This window comes from Oryctolagus cuniculus, chromosome 12 (genome assembly GCF_051225735.1).
Source record: "Oryctolagus cuniculus isolate XC-2025 breed Fujian yellow rabbit chromosome 12, ASM5122573v1, whole genome shotgun sequence".
NCBI classification, from domain to species: domain Eukaryota; kingdom Metazoa; phylum Chordata; class Mammalia; order Lagomorpha; family Leporidae; genus Oryctolagus; species Oryctolagus cuniculus.
Window position 1 is genome coordinate 114620771 of NC_142878.1, and position 22938 is coordinate 114643708.

The following is a 22938-nucleotide window of genomic DNA, read 5'->3' on the forward strand; positions in this document are numbered from 1 at the left end:
GCGCTGGAGAGGAGGAAACAGCTTCTACACAGCTGCCTCCAGTTCAACCAATAAACAGCAGGACCTGCTCCTGATTGGAAGAGAGCAGCGTACTTGGCGTGTGGGTAGCAGAGTTGGGATTGGCGGAAGAGGACTATAAAGGAGGAGAGAGACAACATGCACCAAGGAACATCTAAGGGGAACATCTATCTAAGAGGAACACCTGTGCAGCCCCCGAGAGAGCCGGCCGGCGGTGTGCCGCTCCCCCGCGGAAGTGGGGAAAGTGGCAGGGGGAACCGCCCTTCCACGGAGGTGGAAGGGTCGGTAGCCAACCCGGGAAGAACCAGCAGCAAACCCGGGGAGGGCCGAGCAGACAAAAGAACAGCGCAGGCTCCAGTGTCGTTCCTCCGCGAAGAGGGGGAGCAACATAATGGTGCCGTGACTCGGATAGGAAGCCTAGGCAGGATTTAGTGTCATTCCTCTGCGAAGAGGGGAGCGACATAATGGTGCCGTGACTCGGATATGAAACCTAGGCAGGGTTCAGTGTTGCTCCTCCACAAAGACGGGGAGCGACAGGCCACAAAGCAAGTCTCAATAAATTAAAAAATCAAAATCATTTAATTTCCTGATGCAAACCCATTGTCAATAACCATAAAATCCTTTCATACAACTTGGGGGCTTAAATTTTAGCTTTCTCAAAGACATACACTGTCCTTAAAAAACATGTCAGGAACAGCTGGGAAGAATTCAAATATCAGGAAACACTTGTAAACTGGCCCCTTTTCTTCTCACATTTTCTCCCCAATTCCACTAACCCTAGCATTTCGTATTGGCTTTTGCTTTCCTGAAGCTACCAGGATTAGGAACAAAAAAGACATTAACATCTGCATTTTAGCTTTAGAAATAACTGTTTCCAAGGCAGGAACCTCCAGCACTCCATCACTTTGGAAACTGAAACTGAAATCAAAACTGCAACCACTTGAGCTCTATTGCCTCTGAAAACCAAAAACTGCTTCAGGATTGTCTCCTGAGAAAAACAAAACTGTACATTTGCTGAGGTAAAAATTTCACGTTTGCTCAGCAAATCACTCTGTTATGTTTCCAAATGAATTTGTCTCTTGGCTGGCTCGCCAAATGTCTTGGGCTGAGTTTGGGGCCTAAATTAATTTTCTATTTTCTTGCCTTTTATTTAGAGAAGAATTTTAAATACAGGTTCAATCATGGCATGCAGTGAGATAAACTTTATTTAAAAAATTAGGAAAATACACAGGCCTAATAGAGTTTTATTTAGGGTGCATGAGGCCAAAGAAAGGGAATTATCATACCTTGTTCTGCTCATCCTGAGTCCTCATGGAGGAGAGAGTGCACTTCCATTCTTCCTCATTTTTTATGTGCTTGGAAAAATGGAAGTGTGTATGTGGTACCACCCAAACGTCCCAGGTAAGAGGAAGCACTTCCTGGAGAGGGGTCCCCTGATTGGCAGGTAGATGAACATGACTACCCAAGTGAAAGAGGTGCAGCTTCTAGCTCATAAACTTAAAAGTATCTATCTAATCTTTACCACACCACTTTGACCACACCAGAAGCTGGTCAATCTGTGCATGACTTAAGCTTGAGGAACCTACAGCTCTGCTCCAGTCGCAAACCTGGTGGAAGCCTGGAAAATTCAACTAGGGACACCTGGGAATTAGCATCATGGTGTCACTGTATTCTGTTTAAACTAATGATAATATTGACCTTGCTGCTGTCCATAGATATAGTTGAGATGGCTCCAAAGAATGAGCTGGTCATAAAGTGTTGCTCTAGCCATGTTTACATAAGAGTAATGGGTCTGTCTGGAGGAAATTTTCTGTTTCTTATAACAGCCTATGTGTTACCCCAAAAGGCTTCTAAATGCATTACAAAGCAGGGACAAAGCCAACAGGTGAATTAGCAAATAGCCACTGCAAACTTTGGCTTTCCTCACTCCCCAAATGTAGCTTATCCCCAAATAACCAGACTCTTCCTACACTGATAGTTGAGCAGGCCTGAATAAAAAGAGCTTCTCAGCTTATACCCCACTGGTCAGCCTAGGAATTACAGCTGGAGTGGGTCCCAGGATAGGAGGAATTCCCTCACCAGTGACCTTTCACATAAATCATCCAGAGGCCTGTCAGATGATGTAAAATGAGTTGCTAAGTCATTATGGCGTCCCCAGATCAAGCAGACTCCTTAGTAGCTGTGATCCTACAGAACAGGAGGGAACTTGACCTAATAACTACCGAAAAGGGGGAATTTGCTTTTTCTTAAATAAAGAGTGCTGTTCCTATGTCAACAGGTCAGGAGTAGTCAGAAATGTGGTCCAGCAACTTAACAAGAGGGTCAGAAAAAGTAGGGGAAAAATAGCTAACTGTTGGACCTTTTAGAGTAATATTTGGAGCCGAGCATCCTGGCTCCTCCCACTATCCAGATCTCTCCCTCCTTGTAATCTTTCTGGCACTCCTGTTTGGTTCCTGAATCATTAACATGATAACCCAGTTTGTCTCTGTCTACAGGCCATAAAGTTCCAAATGCTCCTTCAGGGCTACTAGCCAGTTAATTTAGAAAATCGAACAGAAGATGGTGCCTCTTAGAATGGTTAAGAGGGCACCAGAGGGGTGGGGGAACATGAGTAAATAAGGCCACAAGTAGAGACAAAGGAACAAAAGTGGGTCCCCAGTGCTAATCTTGAAAAGTGACTGCTCCCAATTATCTGGTGAAGTAGCTGTGCACAGTTATCTTGTCTAAGGAGAGAAGATGTCCTAAATTTTTCTGTAACTCCAGTCATAAATCTGTCCTATAAATCTTCCCCTGCTATCATTTTTATAAATATACTGGGCCCACCAACCATTGCAAGTGTGACACTAAGTCATGTAGGCTGCAATTTAAACCCACCAATGCTGTAACACTTAAGGCATGATATTGATGAACTTATAAATATTGTAAGAAGCTGGGATTTCATGCTCCACTCTCATGAAATGACTCCAGCTGAGTCCACTGGCATTAATAACCTGCTCTGGATCCTCCACTCTCTCCGGTGCCTGTTTGAATGGAGTTTTCTGTCGCTCCCCCTCTCGTGGAGGAACGACACTAGACCCTGTGCTGTTCTCTTTGCCTGGCTCTTCCCGGGTTAGCTGCCATTCCCTCACTCGCAGAGGAACGACGCTGTCCCGGGTTAGCTGCCGGCCCCCCCACCTCCGCAGAGGGGTGGCACCCCTGCCGCTTTCCCCGCTTCTGTGGAGGAGCAGCACACCACCAGCCGGCTCTCAGGGATTCCTCAGATGTTTCCCTCAGATGTTCCTGTTGCATATTTTCTCTCTCTTCCTTTATAGTCCTCTTCCACCAATCCATGCTCTGCTGCCCACACGCCGAGCACGCTGCTCTCCTCCAATCAGGAGCAGGATCAGCTCCTGCAGTTTATCAGTCGAACCGGTGAGGCAGCTGCGTGGAAGTTGTTTACTCCTCCCCAGCACCATATTATGGGAGATCAGATGCATAGAATTAGTCCTAGTTCCAGTAATTTAGTCTAGTCTCAGTTGCTCCCCACAGTTTTCCACCCCAGGTTTCTCTAACAATGGTGCATTTCAATGGGCATGACTTCAGTTGTGATGTTGACTGGAGCAAAGATTAACACCATGCCAGGTTCAAGAATACCAATCCCCACCCAGATCTTCAAGCAGTGTGGCTTCATTGGCATTGCCATCTTCACAAATGACTTTCCATCCCTTGAACCATGGCATATTAGCACTTGGCTCCAGCATATTGTCACTGTTCTAATGAAAAATTGGCACAAATTCTCCTCTGACAGGGTTGTAGCCAATTTTCTTCATGTAGATGCTAACTCCCTTAATGATTCCCTCATATATCTTCTGTCTGTAGGGTGTTTCAGTGGGATCTATCTTGTTAATACCACTATTATTGGTTTCACACCCAGTGTATAAGCCAGAAGGGCATGATCACAGGTTTGCCCATTCTTGGAGATACCAGCTTCAAATTCCCTGACACCAGGAACAACAATCAGGACAGCACAGTCAGCCTAAGATGTGCCTATAATCATGTTTTTGATAAAGTCTCTGTGTCCAAGGGCATCAGTAATAGTCACATAATACTTGCTAGGCTCAAATTTCCACAAGGAGATGTCAATGGGGATGCCACGCTCATGCTCAGCTTTCAGTTTATCCAAGATACAGGCACACTGGAAGGAGCCTTTTCCAATCTCAGCAGCCTCCATCTGAAATTTTTCAGTGGTTCTTTTGTCAATGCCACATTTGTAGATCAAATGGCCAGTGGTGGTGGTTTTGCCCAAATCTGTGTCCAGTGATGACACTGTTAATATGGGTTTTTTCCTTTATAATTTTGGCTTTGATTTAGTGGTGATTTTCATGAAACTTATGTTTGGGTGGCAAACCCTTTGCAAAAAAGCTACAATAAGATTTATTAAGTTCCTCAGACCTTAATTTAGGTCTGTGACACAATTAAATTAGAGCTTGCAAGGTTTCTCACTTGAATTATTAGATATTACAATCACAGAGATAACAATGAAAAATTGAGGCTATTGAGCAAATGCATCAGAATTCCAAAATAATATAGAGAAGACAATGGGGGCCAAGAATGACTTTTGAGCTTTTACAATTTGAATGAAGAAGTCCTTGCCAAAAGTGCTGGGAAGAAGCGACAATACTAGTTTAATGACAATCAGGAATCTTGAGGTATCAAAGACATTTTGGAAAAGTAATAAAACCAAAAGGTGGCCATACTTAGATATTTTGTCAAAAATAAGATAAGGATAGAAACAGTAGATTTATAGGAAGTTATTGGATTACATTAATATTTGTTCATTAAAGAGCAGCTATTTAAGTGGGGAAAATCCCTGGTTACCCTTGTAATTCAGAGTGGAGGAAGATGCGAGAAAATGTAACAGTCCTTGCTGCTTTTTCTTGAAAGACAGAGATTATGCTGTGGTTTTAGAAATTAAGTGAAGAGGAGTTTTCCTCTCAAGGTGAAATATGCTTTGTAAATATAAGTTATAAGGGCCGGCGCCACAGCTCACTAGGCTAATCCTCCGCCTTGTGGTGCCGGCACACCGGGTTCTAGTCCCGGTCGGGGTGCCGGATTCTGTCCCAGTTACCCCTCTTCCAGGCCAGCTCTCTGCTGTGTCCCGGGATTGCAGTGCAGGATGGCCCAAGTGCTTGGGCCCTGCACCCCAAGGGAGACCAGGATAAGTACCTGGCTCCTGCCATCAGATCAGCATGGTGCGCTGGTCACAGCGTGCTGGCCGCAGTGGCCATTGGAGGGTGAACCAACGGCAAAGGAAGACCTTTCTCTCTGTCTCTCTCTCTCTCACTGTCCACTCTGCCTGTCAAAAAGTAAAAAATAAAAAAAAATATAAGTTATAAGAAGAAGGATGGATAAGTGTTGGAGAGGATAATGATAATGGATATTTAATTTGTAATTAGTATTGTGAAGTTTTGAAAAATATAAACTGAAATGAAGATATCGTGTAAAATTTTTTTAAAGTATCTAAGATATTATCTTTCAGACATACAGAAAGGAATAAAAATGAGAACCAGTCCAAGAATATTTATAAATTTTATGGCATACAGAGAGGAATTTTGACAAATTATTCATCCCATCTGTGTAAGCAAAGTTGAGTGGCAACATGAAAATATGTGAAATTATCAACATGCAAGATGATATGAAGTATCATGGAAGACAAAAAGGTTTAATTTTCTAGATATAGAAACATATGCATTATTAACATATATTATATTAATATATCTTAAAATCAGTGAATGATGAATTTAATTAGACTAGGATTAATATCCTGGTCATGTACTCTGTCAGAGGCACTCATGAGAAAGGCAATCATCTGGAGTAATGAGGCTCAGGTCTTTAATCAGCAGATGTGGTGAGAATATGAGGTTCTTAAACACAAGGTAAAATGAGTAACTGGAAGAGCAAGCTTTTTGGCATAGTGGGTACATCTGCCACCTATGACAGTAACATCTCATATGTGTGCTGGCTCAAGTCCTGACTGCTCCACGTCCAATCCAGCTCCCTGCTGATAGCCTGGGAAAGCAGCCAAACATGTTTCAAGTCTTTGTGCCCCTGCCATACATGTGTGAGGCATGGAAAAGGTTCCTGGCCCTTGGCTTCAGACTGGCCCACCTCCAGCTACTGAGGCCATCTGGGGAGTGAACCAGCAGGTGGAAGATCTCTGTCTCAGCCTATCTGTTACTCTAGATTTCAAATCACTAAATAACTTTTTTGAAAAAATAAGTAACTGGAGTGAACCTTGCAGTCAAAATGAGGAGAGATTAGGGCTGGTGGAAGTGAGTCCTATAGAAGGGAATTCCCTTGCAAGTACCACAAATGAGTCACAAGGAATAATATGAATTAGCTAGAAGGCAACATTTCAGATAAAATTAGATTTGAGATGTACCTCTGAAGATGAATATGTTTAGGAGTCTGAGCTTTGGAAAGAGCTAGAACTAAATGCAAATACTTACCAGTGATTTTTTTTTTCCTTTTTGGTACCCCAGGATCAAAGGAATGAGTTAATCTTATTCCTTATTATGATAAATAATCACCATTAATCCTGTGGTATATTTAATTAATGTATTGGGCAAACTTGCAGTTTACCATTGTCTGACACAAAAACATGAAATGCAGGATATTGCTGCTCATAATGATCTTTAATATAGGATAGGGTTTCAGCTACTACATCACTAGAATAACAAGAGGAGCACAATAAATTTTCCTTCAGACTCCTTCATTCTGTATTCTGTGTTCCTTGCTGCCATTCAGGGGTCTTGGAATACAATACTAACATTGTGGCCTGGATATAGCTTCATTTATCCTGTTTAAGGAACTTAGGAGTTAGAATTGCCTAATGGGAATATCAAAATACTCCATCATGTCCCATCTAGCCATGAAATTAAGTTCCATAATTGCTCAGGTAGAAATTCACATACATGGAGATGGGGGAAGAGACAGTGTTCAGAACTAAGAAACCAACATGATCTGAATCCCTAATGTGCTGCAACCAAGATGACCACGGTCAGTTGCCCTCAGAGTTTTGAAGTAACTCAGGGTGGGAAGCAAATGCAGTTGTAGAGCTCTGGAAATCCTGAGAGAGGGGCAAAATTGAGAGCATCTAACCAAAAATAAATCTGAAAGGAACTGAGAGTGACTTTCTGGACTTTAAGAGAAGTGTAACTGTGACATATGTCAGGCTATCTTAGGATATGTAGTCAGAGGGAGATAGTGAACAATACTTTTATACAAGGAAAATTCCCATATAAAATGATAATTTTTTGCTTTGTTATATGTAAGCTGGGGAGAAGAATGTACTCCCTATGAGCAGCGATACTCATAGTCTTCTGAATTTTTACCACAGGAGGAAAGGGGGCTTCCCTTGTGTTTCTTACAGCACTCCGCATCTCACGTGGATTGAGGGTCACTCCCAGGTGAAGGATTTGGGATTCACATCTGCTATCACTGAGAATCGTGAGTAAGACTGGATCTCAGGACTTCTTTCTCTTCTTATTCAGTTCTGCTTGCTTACTACTCAGGCTATCCATTGTGGAAGGCAGAAATCTGAATATAGACCTACAATATGACCCAGCCATCCCACTCCTGGGAATTTAACCAAAGGAAATGAAATCAAAATATGTAAGTATTATCTGTACTCCCATGTTTACTGCAGCTCAATTAACAATAACTGAGATATGGAGTCAACCCATATATCCATCATCTGCAGACTGAATTAGGAGATTAAGGTATATATACACTATGGATGTTACACAGTGGTAAAAATAAAATGGAATCCTTTCATTTACAAGAAAATGGAAGAAACTGGAAACCATTATACTTAGTGAAATAAGGCAGTCACAAAAAGACAAATATCATATGGTCTCCTGATCTGTGGTAACTAATAGAGTACCTAAAATGTAATCCTATAGGAGTGGAATTAACACTTTGAGATGTGATGATTTTGAACAGCCCTTGCCTTGACTGTTGAAGGACAATATTTTGGTTGGTTGGTTTTGTTTTCTTCATACTAATCAGTGAACTCTACTTAGTGTAGGGATAATTTTATGAGTATAAAAGTTAACTGAAAAATTGATCTCTGTAAAAAGTTAGAATGGAAAAGGAAGAGGGAGGAGGAAGGTGGGCAGGAGTATGAGTGGGAGGGAGGTAGAAGGGGAAAATCATCATGTACCCAAATCTGTATATATTAAATACATGAAGTTGTATTCCTTAAATAAAATTTTTAAAATGTGATTTACAGGGGCTGGTGCTGTGGTGCTGTGGTTCAGTGGGTTAAGGCCCTGGCCTAAAGTGCTGGTATTCCATATGGGTGCCAGTTCAAGACCCAGCTGCTCTATTTCCTATCCAGCTCTCTGCTATGGCCTGGGAAGGCAGTCGCTGATGGCCCAAGTCCTTGGGCCCCTACACCCATGTGGGAGACCCGGAAGAAGCTCCTGGATCCTGGCTTCAGATCAGTGCAGCTCCAGCTGTTGTGGCCAACTGGGGAGTGAACCATCAGATGGAAGACCTCCCTCTCTGCCTCTTCTCTCTCTGTGTAACTCTGACTTTCAAATAAATAAATAAATCTTTTTTTAAAATGTGATATGCTTCACAATTTAAGACAATAGTTTTGTTTTAAAAATATTTATTTATTTATTTAAAAGTCAGAGCTGCACAGATAGAGGAGAGGCAGAGAGAGAGAGAGGTCTTCCATCCACTGGTTCACTCACCAAATGGCCGCCATAGCTGGAGTTGTGCCAATCTGAAGCCAGGAGCTGGGAGCTTCTTCCAGGTCTCCTTCATAGGTGCAGGGGCCCAAGGATTCGGGCCAACTTCCACTGCTTTCCCAGGCCATAATAGAGAGCTGAATCAGAAGAGGAGCAGCCGGGACTTGAACCAGCACCCATATAGGATGCTGGCACTACAGGAGGAGGCTTCAGCTGCTATGCCACAGCAGCAGCCTCATTAGTTTTTTCTTTAAAAAAATTATTTATTTATTTATTTATTTGAAAGGCAGAAATACAGAGAGAGAAAGAGAGGGCAAGAGAGTGAGAGAGATAGAGAGAGGGAGAGACAAAGAGAATCTTCCATCCACTGGTTTACTCCCCAAATGGCCTCAATGGCCAGAGCTGGGCCAATTCAAAACCAGGAGCCAGGGGTTTCTTCCAGGTCTCCCACATGGTTGTGAGAAGTTTCTTTTCTAGCAAAAATGAATTTGACTTGCTAGAGAAAGATCTTTTTTTTTGTTTTATTTTTTTATTTTTTGACAGGCAGAGTGGACAGTGAGAGAGAGAGACAGAGAGAAAGGTCTTCCTTTGCCGTTGGTTCACCCTCCAATGGCCGCCGCGGCCGGCGCGCTGCGGCCGGTGCACCGCGCTGATCCGATGGCAGGAGCCAGGAGCTTTTCCTGGTCTCCCATGGGGTGCAGGGCCCAAGCACCTGGGCCATCCTCCACTGCACTCCCTGGCCACAGCAGAGGGCTGGCCTGGAAGAGGGGCAACCAGGACAGAATCTGGCGCCCCGACCAGGACTAGAACCTGGTTTGCCGGCGCCGCTAGGCGGAGGATTAGCCTAGTGAGCCGTGGCGCCGGCCGAGAAAGATCTTTGAAGGCTTTTTGCTGAACTCATTGCTTTTTGGAAAACTAAACTTCAATCCATGACAACACAAATGGTAAGTTTTTATTTACAGAACATTTGTAAGTTTATTGTGCCTACTCTCTGATTTCCAATTTACTATGCAGGTTGTGTTCACTTTGGCAGCACATATGCTAAAATTGGAATGAAACTATGCAGGTAAGTTTCACTTTGCCTAAATTTATTGATACATCTATGATTTGCAAAAGAATGAGCACAATTTTATTTTCTTAATGATTCTGTCTTGAAACTTGTACACTGAATCCAAGGGAAAGAACTAGGGATAGAGACTTATGAGTTCTGAGTCGAAGTGTTTCAGAAGGCAGTTCTCTTCTAGATTCAGTCCAACAACTCTCTCAATACAGGTAAGAGAAAGTGCAGCGCAGAAAGCATCTTTTTACTCAGTCAATTCTAGACAGTCTGAGTGTTCATGGGATCTTCATTGGGCTATGTCATGGGTAATGAATTCTTAAAATGTGAATAGTCACTATTAGAGGTCACTGTACAGTCTATCAAATTTTCCTGACTGTCATCTCACTTCTCACCATAGTCTCCAGCTACTCTTTTGGAAGGAAGAAGGTCTGCTCCACTTCCAGGATACTTAAGTGTGGTATTGGAAGAAACATAATTGAAGGACCCCACAGCTTGAGGCTAAAGCATAATGGCACATGATTATAAGTGAGAATGACTCAAATTGCTGTTTTGATTGTTTGGTGAAAATCAGAATGAGGAGGATGATAGGCCTCTACATCTCCATGTATATTTTACTCTCTGCTGCAAACCCAGAATAGGTCATCCAAGGAATGAACACTAGCTCCAGGCATTTAGATGATGCCCTCTGCTTAACATTACCTACTCTAATCTTCTTGCTCCTTTTCATCTGAATTTTTACTTTTACCTGACAAGATTCAACAACTTGCTCACTCTCTCCTACATCTGGACACACAGCTTGTACTTCCTCATAAAATGCATCATAAACCTATCAATTGCTCTATATTTTTCTTTTTAATGTGTTTTTTAAACATTTATTTATCTATTTGAAAGGCAGAGTTACAGAGAGGCAGACGCAGAGAGTGAAAGAGAGAGAGAGAGAGAGAGGTCTTCTACCACTGGTTCACTCTCCAGATGGCTGCAGCAGACAGTGCTGTGCCAATCTGAAGCCAGGAGGAGCCACGAGCTTCTTCCAGGTCTTCCATGTGGGTGCAGGGGCCCAAGCACTTGAGCCATGTTCTAGTGCTTTCCCAGGCCATAGCAGAGAGCTGGATAGGAAGAGGGGCAGCCAGGACTAGAACCAGCACCCATATGGGATGCCAGCACTGCAAGTGGAGGATTAACCTGCACCATGGTGCTGGCCCCCTGATTTCTAGCTTCAATTGGCCCAGCCCTGGACATTGCAGCCCTTTGGGGAATGAACCAGGGACCTCCCTCTCTGTCTCTGCCTCCTTCTCTCTAACCCTGCATTTCAAATAAATAAATTAAATATTTTTTAAAAAGAAAATATAAGTCTTTCTTGTCTTGGATCTTTAACTTTGAATCTGAATCATAGATTATCATATGTATTTAACGCAAATAATAAACTACAATGCACCTACTTTTACATTGCAACTCTTCATCGTTTTAGACTTCTAAATTTGAGAGTTTTCTGGGCAAGATTAATGCATGATTAATCAAATTTCTTGTTTACTTATACAAAGTCAATTATAGTATTGTATTCTGCTATTATAACTCTGTTCATTGCTTTCAGGATGACAACTTACTTTGTTATCTTCTTGTTGGTCTTATTATATATTTTTCTTTTGAGCTTTGTGTCTCTTGCTTGGCAGAATTCTTCAGAAATAGAGTTCCCTGCAAAACAATACTGGCCTGGCACTTCGCGATGGTGACTTTTTTTTTTTTTTTTTGACAGGCAGAGTGGGCAGTGAGAGAGACAGAGAGAAAGGTCTTCCTTTTCCATTGGCTCACCCCCCAGTGGCCACCACCACACTGATCCAAAGCCAGGAGCCAGGTGCTTCTCCTGGTCTCCCATGTGGGTACAGGGCCCAAGGACTTGGACCATCCTCCACTGCATTCCCGGGCCACAGCAGAGAGCTGGACTGGAAGAGGAGCAACTGGGACAGAATCCAGCACCCCGACCAGGACTAGAACCCGGTGTGCCGGCACTGCAGGCAGAAGCTTAGCCTATTGAGCCACAGCGCTGGCCCTTTTCTTTTTTTTTTTTTTTTTCTGGTAAGAAAAACTACCTACCTGATGACTTGTGCCTCACCTGTGTTGCTCATTATCTTCTATTTCCCTCTAATTCTTCTCCACCTTTTCTTTTGCCTTATCCCATTATCTATCTTTCTCTTTTTTAAAATTATTTTGTTTGGCAGAGTTACAGTGAGAGAGAGAGACAGAGAGAAAGATCTTTCTTCGGTTGGTTCACCCCCCAAATGGCCACTATGGCCAGCGCTGTGCTGATCCAAAGCTAAGAGCCAGGTGTTTCCTCCTGGTCTTCCACACAGGTGCAGGGCCCAAGCACTTGGGCCATCCTCCACTGCCCCCCCGGGCCACAGCAGAGAGCTAGACTGGAAGAGGAGCAACCAGGACTGGAACCCGGTGCCCATATGGGATGCTGGCACTGCAGGTGGAGGATTAACCAAGTGAGCCACGGCACTGGCCCCCTACCTTTCTTTCTCTAAGTATTCCACATTTTATTCATCTTTACTTTTAATTATATAATAGTGAATTCTTATGTCCTTTTTTCTTTTTTTGAAAATTCATTCACTTATTTGAAAGGGATAGTTACAGAGAGGCAGAGGCAGAGAGATAGAGAGGTCTTCCATCTGCTGGCTCACCCCACAAATGGCTGCAATGACTGGAGTTGCACCAATCTGAAGCCAGGAGCCAGGAGCTTCCTCTGGGTCTCCCACACAGTTGCAGGAGCCCTAGCCACTGGGCAGTCCTCCACGGCATTCCCAGGCCACAGCAGAGAGCTGAATCAGAAGCGGAACAGCCAGGACTTAAATTGGCACCCATATGGGATGCTGGCACTGCAGGTAGCAGCTTTACCTGCTATGCCACAGTGCTGACCCAGGGATGATGAGTTCTAGCTGCATAACAGATACAGCTAAGTTGAACAATGGACTACAGGTAAAGTTAGCCTGAGGTCCACTTCTAAACCTTCATTGATGCTCCAATATGACTAAAACATATTGACACTGATCCTTTCTCAGCAAATGTTTCTCTCTTGACATGGGTCTGGATCAAAAACTAGGTCAAATACAACCTGGAAACATTGGACAAATGGAACATGATTGATCAGTTGCATTTTCAGAAATGGATCTTGATCACAAGGAGGAAACAAAAACCAAGATGCAATGAGTCATTGGTGTCAATCCTAAACCAAATTAGATGAAGCACAGAAGTTATTTAGAAAGAATTTTGAGTCCTTTATTGCTTGATAGCAGCTGTCACAAAGGATCCCGCTAGAAGTACATCATCTAGAAAGAGCCCCCATTTTGAGAGAGATGCTAACTAGATATTATATTTCATATTCTCATACCTAATGCTAAAGCCTATATAAAGCACCAACAGTGAAGTGTTGAGGAAATTCTTTAACTTCTTTGATTCTGAGGAGCCAAGATTATGATGGGAGTATGGATTCAAACTTTGGAAAAATAAAATGACTGATGCTGTAAGATTAGACATTGCCACCTGAAGCTGGTTGATATGTCTCAGAATAATAGTCACTTGTGATGTACTGCAGGACACAGAGTATTTCGATTTTGGGCAGTTCACCACAGTGTATACAGCTCACTGTATGTGCTTCCATTTCTGGATCAAAGGAGGTTACTGGCTCACATCTGGCTATTTGGGAGATACTAAATCACACTATTTGATAGCTTAAATGTTACTCTAAAGCTGTGTCATTTTTAATAGTCATCTTGCCATGAGATCCCACTGGGACACATGTCTGTGAATAATTACATGATACTGAATAAGTATGCCTTAGCAGGCTAGATCTGACCAATAGGCCTCTTAAAGCCCATTTGGTCTGACCCTTCCAACACAACTAAAAATGGAATTTGATATTCAATAAATCAACAGCAGACTAAATCTTAAGTTGATAATCTTGTATGGCCTCTGAATGATGTTATAGATACACAAATTGCTCTGGGATGAAAAGCCTTTTGCTTTAAAGACTACAGACCTGAGCAGTCATGGATGGAAACAGCTTCACAGACAAGATTCAAGGATTAAACATACAGCAGTGACTCCACAGGAAACTTTGGAAGGAGTAGCATTGCTATAAAGTAGCTTATCACAGAAGCCTAAACTCAAAGCCTTCACTCAGGCCCTGTGTCTCAGAGGAGGTAGGAGTCAATATTCACACTGACCTGAGTTAGGAAAGGATGTTGATGACCTGGGTTTCCATTGGGATAGAGATGAAAGATGTCTTTTAGGCTTCCTTGAGTTCAAGAAAGATGGAAAATATATACAGAAATCTGTGAGTTTCCCAAGCTTTCTTTCTTTTTAAATTTATTTATTTATTTGAAAGTCAGAGATACACAGAGAGAGAAAGAGAGGCAGAGAGAGAGAGGTCTTCCATCTGCTGGTTCAGTCCCCAATCAGCTGCAATGGCCAAAGCTGCACCCATCAGAAGCCAGGATCCAGGAGCCTCTTCCGGGTCTCCCATGTGGGTGCAGGGGCCCAAGGACATAGGCCATCTTCTACTGTTTTCCAAGTCCATAGCAGAGAGCTGGATCAGAAGTGGAGCAGCCAGGACTTGAGCCGGTGCCCATATAGGATGCCACATTGCAGGCAGCAGCTTCACCCACTATGCCACAGTGCCAGCCCCCAAACTTTCTTTGAAGCTAGTCCATATCTCTGTCCCATTTGTATGACAACTGGTTATTCATCTTTGTTCTATTGTCAGGACTGGAGAGTGTGATTTTGCACATTAAGGTGCTGGCAAAGTAGACTCAACAGAATAGGAGCAATTGAGACAAAACTCCTATAATACAAAAGCAGGACCCAGCATTTTGTCTGTCTCCCTTAGCCCAAGTTGCTCTTGCCTGTACTGTATCAGAAAGAATTCACTGAATTGAGGGAGTTATACAGCAGGTCTGACAAACCTCCAGTCACTGAACACACTCATTTGCTTCTGCAATAGATAAAACCATGCTGGCCAATATTGTCTGGACAGGTTTATCTGGGGGAGTTTCAGATCCAGGTAAGAAAAACCCAAGTCTGGGGCAGTAAGAACTACCAGTTACATGTAAACCTCCAGACCAACTGAAGCCTATCTGGACATCATAAAAATTCCCTGAAGAACATGACATTCCCAACTAGTAAGAGGAAGGTCACAAACACCACTGACCAATCAGGAACTCGTACACAAGCAGAGCATGTAGCACTCAGACCCAGTTTCTATCTGTAAGAAATGTTACCTCTAATTTCCTGAAGAGCCCTGTAGTAATTAAGCAATAGTTGTGCTACTTCTTGCTCTGGGCTTGAAATAAATACTTCTTTCTTTCACCACCCCAATGTAAGTGACGGGATGACTGTGTGTGGAGTAAGCATAATCAGATTTGAGGGTTCTATAACAATTCCACCATCCAGATTGGGGAAATGTTCTGTAATAGGAGTAAAGATGAGAATTGAACCCAGGCATGCTGACATGGAATGTAGGCATCTCAAGCAGTTCTCCAATCACTATGACAAATCCCATCCTCTTAGTTTTTTGTTTTAAAGATTTATTTATTGATTTAAAAGCCAGAGTTACTCAGAGACAGAGAGAGAGAGAGAGAGAGAGAGATCATGCATCCACTGGTTCACTACCCAAATGACTGTGATGCCCTGAGCTGGACCTATCCAAAGCCAGGAGCCAGGAGCTTCTTCTCAGTCTCCCACATGGATGCAGGGGGACTAAGCACTTCAGTCATCTTCTTCTGCTTTTCCAGGTACATTAGCACAGAGCAGGATTGGAAGAGGAGCAGCCAGGACTTGAAGTGGCACCCATATGAGATGCCATGCTGTAGGTGGAGGCTTAGCCCACTACGCCAGAGAGCCGGACTCCAGCCCTTAGCTTTTTAAACTAATTTTTTCTTTGAATGTCAGACAGATGAGAGACAGTAGAGATCATCCATCTGTTGGTTCACTCCCAAAATGCCAGCAACAATGGGGACTGAGTTAGCACAAAGTCAGGAGCCAAGAAGTCATTCCAGGTTTCCCTCATGGCTGGTATGGATCCATGTACTTTAACCTCCAAAGGTGCACATTAATAGAATGACGGAATTGGAAGAAGAGTCAAGGCTCTATCCTAGGCACTTCTTCAGTTGATGTATCACAAATGGCAGCTTAATTGCTGTACCAAATTCCACCCGAGCTAACTTTTTTGAGATATTTTCCCTCATGAAATTCTTTCTCTATTGAGGAGAGATAAAACTGACTTTTCTTGGACAAAAATGGCAAGTTGAGCATAGAAATTTTCACAAATGAAAATAAGATATACCCAATAGTTATCTTAAATACCTTACTTGAGAGTTTACTTTTAATAAATACAGGAGGGCCTGGCATTGTGACACAGCAGGTAAAGCTGCCACCTACAGTGCCGGCATTCCATGTGGGAATGGAGTCCTGGCTGCTCCATTTCCAATCCAGCTCTCTGCTATGGCCTGGGAAAGCAGTAGAAGACGTCCCAAGTCCTTGGGCCTCTGCAACCATGTGGGAGACCCAGAAGAAGCTCCTGGCTCCTGGCTTTGGGTTGGCACAGCTCCAGCCGCTGCTGCCAATTGGGTAGTGAACCATCGGATGGAAGACCTCTCTCTCTCTCTCTCTCTTTCTCTCTCTCTATCTCTGCCTATCCTCTCTCTGTGTAACTCTGACTTTCAAATAAAAATAAATAAATCTAAAAAAAAAAAAAGAAATTATCAATTCCCAACTTGACTCTCACTGGGATTAAACATGACAATAGGTCTGATCTGATTTCATCATCATTTAAAAAAAATCATCTATTATTTTTCACTTTATGTTTCTGTGTGGGAGCAAACTGTTGAAATCCTTACTTAAGGTATACTAAGCTGATCTTCTGTATATTAAGATAATCGAAAATGAATCTTGATGTGAATGGAAGGGGAGAGGGAGTGGGAAAGGGGAGGGTTGTGGGTGGGAGGGACGGTATGGGGGGGGAAGCCATTGTAACCCATGAGTCGTACTTTGGAAATTTATATTCATTAAATAAAAGATAAAAAAAAAGAAAATGATATGAATAAAAACATTACTGCTTTTAAAAAATAAATAAATAAATAAATAAATCTTTAAAAAGAAAACATGAATGTAACAGGTCACATTTTTCCTTTTGTTTCAGGTTCCAATGAAGGTCAACCAGCAGTGACTGGTTCCCAAGTCTGTACTGCAAAGTTCTGATACATTGTGTATATTTTCAAAATGTTTTTTTCTGTCACTCTCTAAATCTACATTGAAATTTCTCCCCCAGGGGCTGGTTCTCTGGTGTAGCAGGTTAAGCTATCATCTGCAGCACTGGCATCCCCTATGGGCTCCAGTTCAAGTCCTAGCTGCCCCACTTCTGATAAAGCTCCCTGCTAATGGCCTAAGAAAAGCAGCAGAAGATGGCCCAAGTCCTTGGGTCCCTGCACCCATGTGGGAGACCCAGTGGAAGCTCCTGGCTCCTGGCTTCAGATCGGCCCAGCTCCTGCCATTGCAGCCATTTGGGTAGTGAGCCAGTTGATGGAAGTTCTCTCTCTCTCTCTCTTTCTCTCTCTCAAAAATTATTTCTTCCCTAAGCACTTCTGGATGTATAAAAAATCACAGCATAATATAGATCAATCCCATTAAAACACTCAATGATAGATCCATGACTTTTTCTTGCACTTTATATGAGGAAGTAAAGAATAACTCACCTGGGAATATTTCAGAAAATGAGAGCATCTCTGCTGCTGGTTCAGAGAAACATCCAGCCTTTAGGCTGAGTGCTGGTGCAAGCTCACTGTTTCGTAGTTGCTTGCTGCCCTCTGCTGGCCCTCTGATGGAACTAATAAACTTTTTGTTAGATACTGACAAATGGTTTACAAATCTAAAGACCCTACACAATGGTGAATAGCAAAGTTGAAGTGGTCACAGTTTCTCATTTTAGTACTTATTATTATTTAGTACTTCTTATTTGGCATAGTACTTAAAAGAACTACATTCTATATCACAGTGCCTGGGTTCAAGTCCCAGTACTGTTTCTGATCCAACTTCCTGCTCAGGCACAGCCAAGGAAGCAGCAAGCTGAAGGGTTGTCTCTCTGCCACCAAGCTGAGAGTTTCAGAATGAGTTTCCAGCTTCTGCTTTAGCCTGGCCAGTCCCAGTGGATGCAAAATCTGTATGTGTGTGTGTGTGTGTGTGTGTGTCTGCATGTCTCTCTGCCTTTCAAATAAAAGTTTTTTTTTTTTTTTTTTTCAAGTGAGAAACAGAGAACCATCCTGGACAAGCAAAGAAAGAAAGAAAGAAAGAAAGAGAAAAATGAAAAAAAATTCCTCCTAAGCCATGAGGGTCACGTTGAGGATCTTTTCCTCCATTTGGATGCAGTCCCAGGTATTCCAGAAGCTGCAGTGGTACCTGCTTAGCCCAGTCTGTAACAATCCTGTGCACCATGTGGGGACTCTAGGGGGAATTTTGGTGCAAAGCTCACTGTTCAGTGGTTATTTGCTGTCCCCTGCTGGCCCTCTGATGAAACCAATAAACTTTTTGTTAGATACTGAACAATTGTTCACAAACCTAGAAGACTCCACACAATGAAGAGCAAAGTTGAAGTGGTCACAATTTCCCATTTTAGTACTTATTGTAAAGCTATAAGAATTCTTCTCAGATGTCTTTGTTATTGATATTCATGTCACAGAACATTCTTTGTTGCATTTGTATACTTTTATTTTATTTAGGATCTTTTGTGACCAAGCAAAAGGTCATCTGCAGACAGTGTTCCATGTGAACTTGAACAGAATGTGTATTCTCTTGTTTAAGTACATGATCAAGTTGCTTTATGCTGTTGTTCATATCGTCTATATCCTTTCCAATATTTTGCAAACTTGTTCTGTCCATTACTGAAAGTGACATATTTGTGTCCCCTAATATTGTAGTCTTTTTAAAAAAGATTTATTTGTTATATATAAGGCAGAGTTACAGCGAGAGAAAGATAGAGATCTTCCATCTGCTGATTCTCTCCCAAAATGGCTGCAAGGGCTGGATCTGGGCCAATCTGAAGCCAGGATCCAAGACATTCTCCCAGGTCTCTCACAGGGATGCAAGGGCCCAAGCACTTGAGCTGTCCTCAGCTGCTTTCCCAGGCACATTATCTGGGAGCTGCACTGGAAATGGAATAGCCAGGACTAGAACCAGCACCCATATGGGATGCCAGTGCCACACATATCAGTTTTACATTCTATGCCATAGTGCCAGCCCTTCCTAATACTAGTCTTGACCAGTCTTTTCTCTGGTTTTTGTCATTTTCTTTCATTTAATGTTGGGCTTTTTTGTTAGGTACATGTATATGCACAATTAAAATGTTATCCAGGTTGATTGACCCTCTTTGTACTATTAAATGTCATTTATCTGTAGTAATTTCTTTTATTTTAGACTTTATTCTGTTCCTTATTAGAATGCTCAGCAAGTGTATACAGCTCTTTAGTACTTGTCTTACATTGTATATCATTTTTTCAAGCTTTACAGTCTAATATTTTTATATTAGAAGCACCACTGTTCTGGTGCTTAAGGCTCATTTGCTTCATAGTTCTGGCTTTTTCAATTTTTTCCATTTCTTTCAACTGGGCATTCATATCAACCTTCTGCAGCTGCTCAAACTCTGTTGGGGTTTTCTTGGCTTTCCCTTTCTGCAAAACTTTGTGGTACATTTGTTTTTAAATTTCTTCTCTCTGAGTTCTGGCCTCATAGTAGGACTACAGAGCTCAAACCCTCTGAAGGTCTGGTCAGCACATTTTAGCCTCATCCAAGATTATGACCTTCAGAGAGACTTTTTGCACTGGAGACAGTAAAGAGTCTGTCACTGGCTGCTTGTTCTAATGGAGGAGGTTACAAACTTTCTGCTCCAAGGGGATCCTTGCCTTCCTGCCACTGAGCACGTATTCGATGGAACAAAGGTTGATTGCTCCTTCTCCAGGAGAAAAACCAGCTGTTTTTCCAGATGGTACTTCAGAATGATAGGATCCCATTTGGGGAAGGCTTGTGAGGTTTTATTGAATGTCACTTCTCTGTGGAACCATTCCACTTCTTTGTTAAAGGATAGTTCCAGAGTCTTCTTTGCTTTGACTCTATTCGTTTGCTTTTTCACAGGGGCCAACTAGGATGAAGTTTAAACAGGCTCAAGCAGATCTGAGAAGATCAGCTTTTCTCCCAGTTTACAACTGACATTGAACTCTGATAACTTTGGATGGGCCTCAGATCTCTCAATTTCTACTATTATTGCCATCAAGAGAACTAATTGCTGTGGGGCTGGCGCTGTGGTACAGTGGGTTAATGCCCTGGCCTGAAGCACCAGCATCCCATACAGGTGCCAGTTCTAGTCCCGGCTGCTCCTATTCCAATCCAGCTCTCTGCTATGGCCTGGGAAAGCAGTAGAAGATGACCCAAGTCCTTGGGCCCCTGCACCCATGTGAGAGACCCAGAAGAAGCTCCTGGCTCCTGGCTTTGGATTGGCGCAGCTCCACCCATTATGGCTAACTGGGGAGTGAACCATCAGATGGAAGACCTTTCTCTCTCTGCCTCTCCTCTTTCTGTATAACTCTTTCAAATAAATAAATAAATCTTTAAAAGAGAGAGAGAGAGAGAAATGCTTCCAAAAGATCTTGATACTTTCTCTCCTTATGACTCTCCCCTTCATCTTCACTGGCACTCAAGGGGTAGTCATTCAGCAAATCCACTAATCCTCCCTGTTGCCTTAAAGTCAATTCTCTCTGCATCCTAGATAGTGCTCATCTGAGTAACTTGCCTCTCTCCAGTCCTGTATTTTAGACCCTTTGCTTTGTGGTCCTCCTCCCTTTGGCTGTACTCACCCTCCAAACACCTTAATGCTCTTACGCAGACTGCATGAATACTCAATCATTACAATGTTGTAAATAAGCTTGAGGTACTTTGCAACCAGCCTGGCCTTTTTCTTTTAAAGATTTTGAAAATTATCTCAACTAGTTTTTTAAAAGTTTTATTTATTTACTTATTTATTTTTATTTGAGAAGCAGAAGTACAGACAGAAAGGGAGACAGAGAGAAAGGACTTCCACCCACTGGTTCACTCTCCAAATGGCCTCAATGGCTGGAGCTATGTTTATCGAAAGGTAGATCCAGAAGCTTCTTCCAGGTATCCTACATGGTTGCAAGGAGCCAAGCAATTGGGACATCTTGCACTGCTTTCCCAGGCAATTAGCAGAGGACTGGATCCAAAGTGGAGCAGCCAGGACTTGAACCAGCACCCATATGGGATGCCTGTGGTGCAGGCAGAGACTTAACCTACTGCACCACAGAGCTGGCCCTTGATTTTTTAAAAATATTTTATTTTAATTTATTTGGAGAGAGAAGTATCTCACATCTGCTAGTTTATTCCCCAATTGCTTACAAAAGGTGAGACTAAGCCAGGCCTGAACCAGGAATCTGAAACAGAATCTGGGTCTCCACAAAATGTGGCTTGGCCTCAACTCTCTGAATATCACCACTGTCCCACAAGATGCCCTCAAGAAGAAGCTGGAATCAGGAGTGAGACTGAGCCCCTAAAATATAAAGACAGGATCCAACCTTTTATTTGTGTCCCTTAGACCAAGGCCTCCATTTCTCTCCTTTTTTTTTTTTTTTTTTTTTTTTTTTTTTTTTTTTTTTGACAGGTAGAGTGGACAGTGAGAGAGAGAGAGAGACAGAGAGAAAGGTCTTCCTTTTGCCGTTGGTTCACCCTCCAATGGCTGCCACGGCCAGCGCGCTGTGGCCGGCACACCGCACTGATCTGAAGCCAGGAGCCAGGTGCTTCTCCTGGTCTCCCATGCGGGTGCACATTTCTGTCCTTTATTAAAAAAAAAAAAAAAAAAAAAAAAAAAAAAAAAAAAAAACACTGAATTGAAGAAATGATACAGCTGGCCCGACAATGTTCTAATCACCAGACTCAAAATGTAATTTGCTTCTCCATTAGATAAAACCCTCCTGGCATATATTGTCCAGGGGAATACAAAGTCAAGACAACAGAAATCCAAGTCTGGGCCAGAAGACGTACATGTAACCTCACAGACCAATTGGAGCCTTTCTGCACTCTAAAGAGAGCAGTATCACCAACTGGTCAAAGGAAGGTCAGAAGCACTGTGACCAGCCCAAAACTTGCACAACAGCTGAACATATACCTGTCATCCCAATTTCAATCTATAAGAACCTTCGTGTCTAACCCCTTGGAGAGCTTAGCAATTAAGCAACAGTTGTCTAGCTTCTTGCTCTGCACTTTGCAATAAATACTTTTATCCTCCATCCTAATGTCAGTAATTAGCTTTCTGTGTGTTGGGGAGGTGGACACAGGTTCAGTTTCTTTAGCAAGTTATTTGAAGTTTTATTTTTACAAGTTATTTGAAGGTTTATTCTACAATAAAATGTCAACCACGGAGTGAGTACAATCTGTAGTAGGCAAACCAGCCCCTTGCCCAAAGTCACCCTTGTGAGCTGTCTTACTACTTCCTGAATATTTGTTTGAATCAGAAATAACCTGAGCAACTGTTGATCTGATGTCATTGGCCTAAGGTGTTTTGGGTGGCAGAAACCAGACTTTAAACTGAAATTTAGGGAGATGTATTTAGCAAGTATCAACCTTATACACAGTACTACCAGGGTAATATCTCTTTTAGAATTTGGTTCAGCTGTTACTGGATATTGTTGGTTTTCTTTTCTTTTTTTTTTTTTTATTATTTTTGACAGGCAGAGTGGACAATGAGAGAGAGAGAGACAGAGAGAAAGGTCTTCCTTTTGCCATACGTTCACCCTCCAATGGCTGCCACGGCCGGCATGCTGTGGCCGGCACACCGCACTGATCTGAAGCCAGGAGCCAGGTGCTTCTCCTGGTCTCCCTTGGGGTGCAGGGCCCAAGCACTTGGGCCATCCTCCACTGCACTCCCTGGCCACAGCAGAGAGCTGGCCTGGAAGAGGGGCAACTGGGACAGAATCTGGCGCCCCGACCGGGACTAGAACCCGGTGTGCCGGCGCCGCAAGGTCAAGGATTAGCCTCATGAGCCGTGGCACCGGCTTGTTTTTGTTTTTTAAA

At 42.7% G+C, this 22938-nt stretch overlaps 1 pseudogene; it reads right to left on the reverse strand.

The window, feature by feature from the left end:
- LOC127489436 (elongation factor 1-alpha 1-like) overlaps positions 1–22938 on the reverse strand; it is a 60451-nt pseudogene that overhangs the window by 12025 nt on the left and 25488 nt on the right.